This window comes from Lepidochelys kempii, chromosome 18 (assembly GCF_965140285.1).
Source record: "Lepidochelys kempii isolate rLepKem1 chromosome 18, rLepKem1.hap1, whole genome shotgun sequence".
NCBI lineage: Eukaryota > Metazoa > Chordata > Testudines > Cheloniidae > Lepidochelys > Lepidochelys kempii.
The window spans coordinates 9,812,017-9,824,354 of NC_136397.1; the positions used below are offsets into that span (position 1 = coordinate 9,812,017).

Below are 12,338 nucleotides of genomic sequence, written 5' to 3' on the forward strand. Positions count from 1 at the left end.
GCCCAGTTTTTAATTCTCTCTGAAGATCGTGTGGTATCCTAGATAATCTGCCTCAAGATGGAGTATTTCCTATGTCAATAAATGCATCAGTGAACGAGGGGCAGTTGGAGAGTGAGGGCTGGCAGAGTTAGGTAGGTTTGCAGGTCAGGACTGGAGGTGAATTTCAAGGCCTGTGTGGGAAAGTTTGCACAGTGCCTTTCCCTGCACCACATAAGACCATGTGCAGAATATGGAATTTGCTGTTGTTTCAGGCAGAAGGAATAACACTCCTAAATCCTGGGAAACATGTTAGTGTCAGGAGGGCTGGGGGAGGATCCCGTTCACTATCTGCTAAAATGTGAATTTTATAGCCATACTTGGCATAAGGAGAGGTAGACTGGCAGATAGAGAAAAGGTCACTGTGACTTCTATAAGCACAGGAAGAACCTATGATAATATGTAACAGAGGCTTTCTTAAAGTAGTCCATGAAATAATTTGGAATGTTAATTCTTGTCCTGCAGCAATTGTTTCAGCAGTGGCTCTGATTTTTAATGATTTGTTTTGTCTGGACTGGGAACTGCCTTAATTCCATTTGGACAGGTTTGAGACACAGCCACAAGTGGAAGGGGCTCAGAGTGAGGTAGAACAAGGCAACATGGGGCAGGAAGTAGTCTCTCAAGCCCCACCCCTTTGAAGATGTTAGCTGTTTTACCAAAACCTGCTTGAGACATGACTCATCACAGGGAGCATATACGCTAGGGAAAAATACATGTGGGTTAGCTACCTTAACTTACGCCTCAACCATTATTCTAGTGTTGGTGCAAGTTCATGTCTTCTACATCTATGTAGTTGGTCCAGGTCTATCCTAGGTAGACCAGCTGTCTTGAGGTCAGAAATGTTAACTTGTGTATACATGAGAGAAAAGGTGGAGATTTACATGGAGGTACCAAACCTCAATGTATCTTCTAGTGAAGACAATCCCATGGTTGTTACCCATCCAGTGACACTTCTTGCAGATGAAGAGGTATTAAGATAAGTCTCCTGGCCAAATCACTTGTGGCACCTTAGAGGCTAACAAATTTATTTGAGCATAAGCTTTCGTGTGCTACAGCTCACTTCATCAGATGCATGCAGTGGAAAATACAGTGGGGAGATTTATATACACAGAGAACATGAAACAAATCTCCCCACTGTATTTTCCACTGCATGCATCTGATGAAGTGAGTTCTAGCACATGAAAGCTTATGCTCAAATAAATTTGTTAGCCTCTAAGGTGCCACAAGTCCTCCTTTTCTTTTTGCGGATACAGACAAACACGGCTGCTACTCTAAAACTATTAATTTTCCAATTGGTTACACTAGTATTGCCAACCCTAAGAATTCAAAAGTCACAATTCATGAGATTGGCTTAAAAATCATTATTATTATTATTTTTTAAAAAGTTTAAATTTGCTTTCTGTTGTTTGAGCCTTTACAGGTCACCCTTTTCAGGTTTTTCTCACTAACTATGATGGCTAGAAGCATACTTTTTGAAAGAAAAAAATGAAAGCTGAGATTCTCATGTAGTAGCAGGACTCCAGAAGATAGGTTTTTAAGAAGAGCACCCAACTTTGTGTGACTCACCATAAAATCATGTGAATTTACAGTAGTCTTCTTAACTTCCTCTATAATGTGGTATTCCTTGGGCCAAGTCACCGGGTCAATCCAGTGCTGGCTGCATTCTAGTAGTGGACGAAGTGTTCCCTGTGTCTAGGTACATATTAGTTTGTACAGTCTGCAAATATTTTGTAAGCTCTTTGGTGCAAGAACATCATCTTACTGTGTGAATGGTGTCCAGCATGAGGGGGCCCTGATCCTGGCTGGGGCCTGTAGGCATTTGTGTAATATAAAAAATTACTGTAATAAAAAAATGTTTTGAGAGAGATTTGGGAGGAAAGCCCTGTAGGAAAAGTAAGATCATTATCAGAAGGGATTTAGCCTTTTCTAACTGAGTAAAAGAGAACATATTTTTAAAGTAGACAAAAAAGAGTTGAGCTCCAAGGCAAGGCAAGAGGGCACCTGTGAATTAATGCCAACACCCTATTCCCAGACCCTCTGATCAAAAGTGTCCCTGCAGCCATGGATTTAATAGAAGACAGATTCTGTGTGACCTGAGTTACCAGCAGCAGGAAGAAGGGAGGGAGGAAGGGGCCCTGGATGCCTGGAGGCAAGAGCAATTGGGCAAGGTGGAAAATGAAGTGATTAAACACACTTGGACTTGCTCAGAGATGGGAGGGGAGCTTTTTTTTTTTTTTTTAAGTACTGCCCCAGGGCCCCAAAATGTATTAGCACTGCAGCACAGAGAAACCACTAATCCCAGCCACTAAGGGGTGGGAACCGGGCTTTCTCTCTCTCTCTCTCTCTCTCTCTCAGTTTTTGGACCCCTGTCGAAGGAAAGGCTGATGGGATTAGAGGAAACAGCTGGCTCGAGTCTTACCCTGCGGGAGCTCACATTCTCAAGACTCAGGAAGAGAGGAGCTCCCCACTGCTGAGGCACATTCCAGATCATTTGCCAAGCCCAGATGTTTTCTAATGAGTTCTGTGATAAATCCTTTTAATCAGAACCAAGTTCAGCCCTGCCACAGGGCTCTCTCCGTATAGGTCAGACACTACACCTCACCAGCCAGGTCTCTCCCTATTGGTCAGTCCCTACAGCTGGGTCTGTCCTGCATCCCTGCTCCTGCCAAGTGGGTCTCTCCCTAAGCTCAGGCCCCACGGGCTAGGTTTGCCCTATATGCTGGGCCCAATAACCCCTGCCAGGCAGTCTGTTTATGGAACTCAGGCCCTGCCAGCTGGCTCTGTGCCCCTAAGTCAGCCCCTGCCCCCATACTAACCAGGTCCCTCCCTACAGCTTGAGCCCTGACAGTCAGTTTGCCTTGTCAGCTCAGGCCTTGCCAGCTGGGTCTACCCATACCACTTATACTGAGCCACCCCATTGGCCAAGTTGGCCTGTACAGCTCAGGCCCCAAGTCAGGTCTGTCTGTTAACAAAGATTCAGCTAAAGGCTTGTGTCTCTCTGTTCTAAAGCTCACAAGATGGGTGAGGTAATATTTTTTTATGAGACCAGCTTCTGTTGGTAAAAGAGACAAGCTTTCGAGCTTACACAGAGCTCTTCCTCGGGGCCGAAAGCTGAGCACTGCATGAGGCCAAGTAGCTCAAATGCCCCAATTGCCTGAGGCCTCCCCTCTATCCTCTTTCCCAATATAATCTCTGCACAGCTCATTCAGTCAGGTGCAGGAGTGGCCGAAGCACCCTAAAAGGGGGGGGCCCACGGGCACCTGAACCATGGTCCCATCCCCACACCGCCCCTTCTCCCCAAGACCCCTCCACCATCCCACCTCTTCCCTCAAAACCCCGGCCGCCTGCTCACGCCGCTCCATCACCTCCCTGTTGCTCACCCTTATGGCTAGTAAAAAGGGGCAGGGGGTGTGGAGGTGGGCTGGGATGGTGCCCCTGGCCAGGTGCATTGTCAAGCCAGTCTTCTGAATGCACAGAGAATGGTCTGAGCTGTGTAACACCACGTCCTGACCCACATAGCTTGGGGCTCAGCTAGAACATGACAGTGTAAGAGGGGTTTTACTAGTGCTAAGATCCATAAGAGTGTGTGATACACACACAGTTCTCAGCTCCTGGATGTGTGACTATGTGACTCGATAGCCACACACTCCAGCATGGTATGGTGAGGGCTCCCTCCTTATACCCTCGTTCTTCTCCCTCCTTTCATCCACCTGAACTCGGAATAGGAAATCCTGGACCATGTGATCTGTCTCCTTTGTTGCTCCATTAAATCGCTGCCTGCGTCTTCCACCGTGAATCCTTTCCCCTCATAGGTCTCAGATTAAGCGTCCTGTGCTAATATGTTGGAGCGATCTCAGGGGTTTATTCTGAACCTAAGTTGGTGCAACTCCACTGATTTTAGTGAGCTCCTCACTCCACTGGGAGAGAATTACTAGCTATTTGACTCCTGAAGGAAGCTAGCAGCTGCTGGAAGATAAGGCTGGCTGCACATGTGCTATGTATTTCAGTACGTGGAGCCTCTTGCTGCTGATGTTGGGGGTTTTTGGCTGCAAAAGGAAGTTGCATCTTGCTTCAGCAGATAATAGTCCCTGTACCAGAGAACCTACGTTCTCAACAGATAGCGGGTGTGAAAAAGGAAATCTGCTATTATCTTCATTTTACAGATGGGGAATAGAGGCCCAGTGAGATGAAGTGACTTGCCCAAGGTCATGCAGGATGTCTGTAGCAGAGCCAGGATTTGTGCCCAGATAGGCTGAATCCCAGACCAGTGGATTAACCATAAGCCCATCCTTCCTTCTGTGCCCTCTCTTGGACTGGCCAAATATCTTGTATCTCCACCTCATGAAGGTCAGGTGCCCCTTAGAACATGTCTGTGAGGTAGTGAGCAACATGTGGGTTAGTGGAGGGAGAAAGAGAGCACAACCCCAGCTGCTGAGACATCTAAGAGAACAATTCTTCTTCTCCTTGCCATGCCCTGCTGCCCTGGATTCTCCCTGTTCCCAGCTGCTTTTCCCAGCAGGTGTTTTCCAGAGTCCCAACCATGGGCAGGGAGCCATAGAATTGGCATTAAAACAGAAATAAAAGAAACAGTTTTATTTTTAACTTTTAATAAACTCTTTTAACTCTCACACCCACAGCTCGTAGTCCTGTCCTGACAAGCTGGGAGTCCCTGGCACTGTGGGTGCACGTCCGCGGGCCTGGAACAGCAGCAGTGGGTAAGAGAGTGAAGCTTCCAGAAGAATATAAGCATGTGTTCCTGGTAGGTTTCCGTTGCCCGGCTGTAATGCCTAAGCATGCATTTTACAAGGCAGTGGCCCTGCAGCAGTGCAAAGGACTAACTAGATAGGAATCGACTGGCTAAGCAGCAGTTCTGCAGAAAAGGACCTGGGAATTACAGTGGATGAGAAGCTGGATATGAATCAGCAGTGTGCCCTTGTTGCCAAGAAGGCCAATGGCACATTGGGCTGTATTAGTAGGAGCATTGCCAGCAGATCGAGGGAAGTGATTATTCCCCTCTATTTGGCACTGGTGAGGCCACACCTGGAGTACTGCGTCCAGTTTTGGTCCCCCCACTACAGAAGGGATGTGGACAAATTGGAGAGAGTCCAGCGGAGGGCAACGAAAATGATTAGGCACATGATTTATGAGGAGAGGCTGAGGGAACTGGGGTTATTTAGTCTACAGAAGAGAAGAGTGAGGGGGGATTTGATAGCAGCCTTCAGTTACCTGAAGGGGGGTTCCAAAGAGGATGGAGCTCAGCTGTTCTCAGTAGTGGCGGATGACAGAACGAGGAGCAATGGTCTCAAGTTGCAATGGGGGAGGTTTAGGTTGGATATTAGGAAAAACTTTTTCACTAGGAGGGTGGTGAAGCACTGGAATGGGTTACCTAGGGACGCTGTGGAATCTCCATCCTTAGAGGTTTTTAAGGCCCGGCTTGACAAACCCCTGGCTCGGATTATTTAGTTGGTGTTGGTCCTGCTTTGAGCAGGGGATTGGACTAGGGGGTCTCTTCCAACCCTAATATTCTATGCTGTGCGGGGATATGTACACATTTGAACAATCCTGCATGAACCAGGAGTGTCCATGGGGGAAAAACAAGAGGCCTAACGAATGTGACCTCACGTGTGGGTGTGAGAATCAACTGCTGGATCTTAGGAATCAGTGTATTTTGCTGCTCAGCTTTCAAAATAATCAGCATGGTCTGTCAATGGAACATTTAGGCCACATGAGCATAAGGGGAATGGGGAAGTGGTGAGTGAAGGGCTGCCGAGTTGAAGGAGGCACATTCATTAATACTAGTCAAGTCAATGGGTCTGATCCAATGTCTGACTAAAATCAGGGCAGAATCCTGCTGCCTTTTACAGGCGCTGGATCAGGCCCCATGTGACTATCTTCTGTTTCCAGCTTCAGTATTGAACTGCCAAGAGGAAAGGAAAACGGTGACCGAGGCATGTTCCATGAGCTAAGGCAGGCAGCCATCTTGTGCTCCCATGCAAACCCTCTTGTAGTTTTTTTCCGACCTAGACAGCTTTAACTCCATCTTCTGTGGTATGCTGTGCACAAATCTACAAATTTGCTGTATTTCTCCCTTTTCTAACCGCTACAATTACTCTGCAAACCACACAACACATCCACACACCTTGCCAATAACAACACAGTATAGTTCACATGTATCATAGTACAAAAATTAAAAACCTCCTTAAAAACATGTGAAGTTCCAAAGCACAAATAATGCCCAGGCCAAAATCACACAGACTAGTAAATACAGACTCTGTCCACAGAGGAGCAGAGTTAAGGTTGTCAGCGTGTCACTGTGGTGACAGCAGTTGGTAACTGTTGATTTGCTTGCAGTGTGGATGAGTTGTGTTTGGGAGAGGGTGACAGTGTGCGTGTGAGGAGATGAGGCCTGTAATTGGATGACTTTACTCTGGTTTTCATGGGACTGATTTGGGTATTATTTGTCTTTAGGAGCCTTAATTGTTTTAATAAAAGTTTTTTGGTATCTTTGAATTGGTATTACATCTCATCATGTTGCTTGCAGTTTCAATCTTTTCAGAGTATTTTGGAATGTAAGGGCTATTGTTTTGTGTATTTGCTACCCCACTGAATTTGGTTATGCTGGCATGTTCGTGTTTGGTCAGTGCTGATTTAGAAGGAGATTTTCAAAAGCCTCTAAAGGATTTAGTGCACTTGGGAGCTTTTGAAAATCTCCCCTATAAGAATTCATGATGAAAAGATTAAATTGCATGGGTCACAGTATGGTGCCCTATTGGGACCCTAGTTACTACAGTCCTTCTATTTGAGGTTCTAACTATTAATGCCTCTTCATAATCTTTCCCTCGGATAATTTTACATCAGTGCTATAGTATTCTTATCGATTTGGGATCTAGCCAACATTGTACATTGATACACTGTGCTGAATGGCTTTCTCCAAATTTACTGTATTCCCTTTGGCTACTAAATCAGTTCTTTTTATCAGCAGCATTTTTGTGACAATCTCTTCTAGCATTGACTATTGGTATCTTGATCTGTTGTTCTTGAGATTCTTCGTATTACCTTTATTTGAACGGCTAGCACTCTTGTCCCAGCGGGGTACTATCCCCTGCTTTTCAAACACTGCAAACAACAGAGTGAACTATTCTAATGCTTTGTAATCTAACAGAGCAAACCAAAACCAACTCCATGTCGTCTGGGTGCATTTGGAGGAGGTGTATATGGAGCGTAAGTGACTTGCCTAAAATAACCAAGCAAGTAGATACCACTAGCGGAGCTGGCAACAGCATCCAGAACTCCTGCCTCCCCTTCCCCTGTGTTCACCTCAAGTCTGAACTCCGGTTACAGGGTTAGTGATAAAACAAAGCGAAGACCATGAATGGGCAGGAAGCCAGCAACAGGCCTCCTCGCAACCATAGTTTTCCTATGGAGAGTTCCTAATACCCCTGTACAGCTAACCGTGATCCTACATGCCTACCACAAATCAGGTACCACAGTGATGGGCATGGTGTAAGCACAAAGATAAGAGAATAATAAGACCATAGAAATACTGCTCTTACTAGGTTTAGGTTGCCAACGCTCCAGGGTTGTCCTGGAGTCTCCAGGAATTAAAGAGGATTCTTTAATCAAAGATTATGTCATGCAAGGAAACCTCCAGGACTTCATCCAGCTGGAATTGGCAACCCTAAATAGGTTGCAAAGTCTCAGTAAAATTTACTGACATCTAAAACTAACATTGAAAACTGATGGTCAGACCGAGTCCATCAAAGCTATGTGTAGGCAAAAACAAAAGGATGCTTCCTAAGGTTATTTCCCAGCAGGTATAGTTGCAGTGGCTGACTTATATTACCATCTCTGCTACCTACTTGCTGGGTTATTTTAGGCAAGTCACTTAGAGGAGACTCAGGGGGGATATGATAGAGGTCTATAAAATCGTGAGTGGTGTGGAGAAAGGGAGTAAGGAAAAGTTATTTACTTGTTCCCATAATATAAGAATTGGGGGCCACCAAATGAAATTATTGGGCAGCAGGTTTAAAACAAAAGGACGTTCTTCTTCATGCAGCGCACAGTCAACCTGTGGAACTCCTTGCCTGAGGAGGTTGTGAAGGCTAGGACTATAACAGGGTTTAAAAGAGAACTGGATAAATTCATGGAGGTTAAGTCCATTAATGGCTATTAGCCAGGATGGGTAAAGAATGGTGTCCCTAGCCTCTGTTTGTCAGAGGGTGGAGATGGATGGCAGGAGAGAGATCATCTGATTGTTACCTGTTAGGTTCACTCCCTCTGGGGCACCTGGCATTGGCCGCTGTTGGCAGAAAGGATACTGGGCTGGATGGACCTTTGGCCTGACCCAGTATGGCCAGTCCTATGTTCTTATGTTCTCTGTATACCTCCTTTTCTCCCTATAAATTATAAGAATAATGATAACAAGAGCCCCCAGTTTGTGAGACTTCACTAATTGATGTGTGCAAAGCATTTGCAGATCCCCCAGGGAAAGGTGCCACACAAAGAAAGAGTATTGTCATTAAATCATGAGGGTGTTGCCTAAACGAAGGGAATCATACACATTAGACAGAGAAAACACCTTTTCAGATCACTGAGGGTCCGTCTATACAAGTGCTAGAACAGCACAGCTGCAGCTAGGCCACTGTAACACTGCTGTGTAGACACCCGCTGTGGTCATGGGAGGGGTTTCTCCATCACTGTAATAAATCCCCCCCCCCCCCCGAGAGGCAGTAACTAGTCACCAGAAGAATTCTTTTGTCGACCTAGCAGTGTCTACATGGGGGCTTAGGTCAGCTTAACTACATCTTTTAGGGCAGGGGTGGCCAACTTGAGCCTGCGAAGGAACTAGAATTTACCAATGTGTGCCAAAGAGCCACAGTAATATGCCAGCAGCCGCCCATCAGCCCCCCCACCCCGCTCCCAGCACCTCCTGATCAGCTGTTTCATGGCATGCCGGAGGCTCTGGGGGGGGGGGCAGAGCCAGGGGTTGAGCATTGAGGACCCCCCCCCCCCCCGCACCCTGGAAAGTTGGCGCCTGTAGCTCCAGCCCCAGAGTTGAAGCCTAGACAAGGAGCCGCACATTAACTTCTGAAGAGCCGCACGTGGGTCTGGAGCCACAGATTGCCCACCCCTGTCTTAGGGTGTGAGCAATGTAGCAAAGTCGACCTAAGTTTTAGGTGGAGCTCAGGCCTGCATTGGCAAGAAACAGTGCGCAGAGAAAGGACATAACAGGTATTAAACTGAGCCTACTCTTGATTGTACCATAAGAAGCCAAGGCCATCTCATCAGCTAAACCATAAAATGGTGCCAAGTTCAAAGAGGTCCATGAGGAGGCTCTCACGATCTCACTGGCAGGGATCCCTTATGATGATGCTCCCAGAGAATTAGGACCGTAGGAATCGCCAAAGTGGATCAGGTCAGCAGTCCATCTAGTCCAATATCCTATCTCTGACAGTGGTCAAAACCAGATGCCTCCAAGGGAGGTAGAATAGGCAGCTATAGAATGACCTACCTCTATAAGGGAAGCTTCTTCCTCACCCCCACCAAGTAGAGAGGACAGTTTATGCCTCAAAGTAGGGCAGTTTATACTCCTTCCAAACTTTTATTTTTAAATCCTTACTAATTAACAACTGGATCAAGTCAACTGGATCTCTAACATCCCAGACACATTGAAAAACTGGACTCATCAATAATCTACACCACCCTCCTCCTTAGAGGGGTCTCTTCTTGTTGCTGGAGCTAGCGAGTCTGAGTGGTGGCTAGGGAGAGGAGCACGAATAAAGGACTGGATTGGAGTTAGTAATCTCTGGTTGGAGGTCAGGGAAGAGCATGTTCGGAAAAGGAGGGGGGACGACAGAGGAGGTGGCTGGGGATCTCTACAAATTAAAAACAAATAGTCTGAGGTCAAATTAAAACCACTAACAACAACACACCCTCTCAGTGTTTTTTGGAGTGTTCAGATGATCTCTGGCCCTGTAGCTTAGCTGCAGCTGGCCCCTCTCCAGGGTGAGCTGCAGAGGAGAGAGAGAAGCGTAAACCTCTAAGAAATTGGGCTGAGGGCACTTTAAATCTTTCCTGTCCCTGCTTGCTCATTCCTGTCTAGTACAATATAATCAGATCCTCTCAGAGTCAAGCCCCTTTCCTTACTGAAGGCAGCCTGGAATTGCTCTGCTTGTGTGAGAGAGAGAGACAGACTGATTGTGATTTTCCTGTGCAGTGCTGCTGTCTCCATTCTGAGCCTAGCCAGGAGGGGACAGAGAGCTCTCTGCACTAGAGTGGAGTTTGCCATTTGCTGTGGGCTTCCTTGCCTCTCTGGCATTTCTCCGTGGGCAGGGAATCTTTGGAAGCAGATGCCTTGGAGGGGCTGGATATTTCCAGTACCGGGTTGAGCTTCCCAAGCCCCATTACCTTTCTCGACTGGGGTTTGGTTTTGGCTGGGGGTTTCTGCAGCCTTTCCAGCCCAGCTCTTGCCTTTCACGCTAGCGAACTGGAGTGAACTGGGGCTCCTCTGATTTTTTTTTCTGGAAAGTTTTTTTCCTCCTGTCCAACTTCGCCCCTCCCCAGTTGATTGTGAAATTCTGTTTGGATGGGCTTGAACCTTCTGCACCTTTTGGATTCTGTTGCCTGACTGAGGCTCTCACCCAGGCTCTCAGCCACTTGTTATTATTCATAATTATTTTTGCTCCTTTCCTACCTGTTGGCTTGTGGCGGAGGAAGTTTCTGCACTTCTGGGTTTGCGAGGATTTTGACCTTCTCAGTCCCTCTGGATTCCCTGCACTCCAGGATGCTGTTGCTGCTGGGGATGAGGATGTTATAAACTTCTAGAGGGGGCAGATATATTTTCTGTCCCCCCCCCCCCCCATTTCCCTATTTGGAGAGGATACAGATCTGAGGTGTTGAGTTTGGCTTGCTCCTTGTTTTTTTGTTTTTTTTTTCTCCTCTGAGGAGATTGAGGGAAGATCCCAGTTCTTTTTAGTAGCTGATTTGCTGGGGCAATCTGAAATTTCTGTCCTCGGAGAGTGATCTGTATCGATCTGCTGGCTTCCCTTGGAGCTTCTAGCCAAGGACCTTATGGGATTTTCCTTCAGTCGACTTCATGGTAAGTAACCCCCCGCACACACCCTCCAAAGCACTTTTCATCCACATAAAGTTGCAAACTGCTAGGCATTGTTGCAATTGCAAAACTTTTCTTCTTCTCTGAATTAAATAAAAAATAAACCTGCTGCATTTTCTTCCTGATTTATCAAGACCAGATTTTTGCTTCTTCTCCCCACCCCTTTTCCCCCCAAACTGATTCATGGCTTGAAGGATGAGAAATTGCCACAAACAGAAATCAGATACAGATGAGGAAGACTTCAGGAGATATGCTTTGAAATCATTAAAATATTTCCACCAACACCCTAGTCCTTCCTGCACCCTAGTCCTTCCTGCCCCCCGAAAAGTAAAGAAAAAACATAACAACCCCCACCCATTAGAAGCAATTTAATTTTGTATCATTTGCAAATTTTTGGTGTGCAGATTTTCTGATCAATTTTCATGAATTTTTTGGATGCAGATAAGAAAGGGTGGGGGAGGGATATTTAATCAAAATCCTTAAAGTGCATTGATTAACCGGAGTATCAGAAAAATGTAATAGTTTGGGCAAAATAATGAAAGGAAATGTTCCTACTGGAAAGAAAACGATCATATTGTAAACTTACCTACAAACGTATTTCTGTATTACAAATGTATTACGTATATTGTACTGCTTTTACATATATACACACACCTGACAAATACAGTAAATATTTCTTTTTAAACCATTGAAATATTATGCAAGCATTGACAAATGAATGTATATGTTATACCTATATCTATTTTGCATGGTAATCATAGCTTAATAATAATAATAAAAATAAATTTCATATTTGATAGGTGCATTGTAAATATTTATAATGCTATTAATTTGTTACAGACATAATTTCCACATCTTCCATATATAAGGATAGTTCAGTTGTGATATTAGTGATATATTTCAAGGACAGAATTTGCTGTGCTCTATTTTCATGTCATATAAAAGTTGACCTGGACAACTCCTTACACTTTAACATGTTTGTTAGCATTTATCTTACCAGAATATCATCCTCTTACATACATATAGATCCTGATCCTGTAAATGCATGGTCATATGTGTAAATTTTGCTTATATGAGTACTCTCATCGACTTCAGTGGAATTATTTCATGTGAAAGAACATTACACACGCAGTATATCTTTACAATATAGATGCCATGCGTGAAATCTTGGCCCCATTGAAGTCAATTG

The 12,338-nt window shown here is 45.3% G+C and overlaps 1 protein-coding gene across 2 annotated transcripts in view; it reads left to right on the top strand.

The window, feature by feature from the left end:
- The first annotated feature begins 2,363 nt into the window (after nucleotides 1-2,363).
- NBL1 (NBL1, DAN family BMP antagonist) overlaps nucleotides 2,364-12,338 on the top strand; it is a 28,116-nt gene continuing 18,141 nt past the window's right edge. The window contains exon 1 of one of the 2 annotated variants that reach the window (XM_073316351.2): nucleotides 2,364-4,751. The gene's annotated coding sequence lies outside the window, so the exon portion shown is untranslated. The other variant, XM_073316350.2, reaches the window with a different exon arrangement.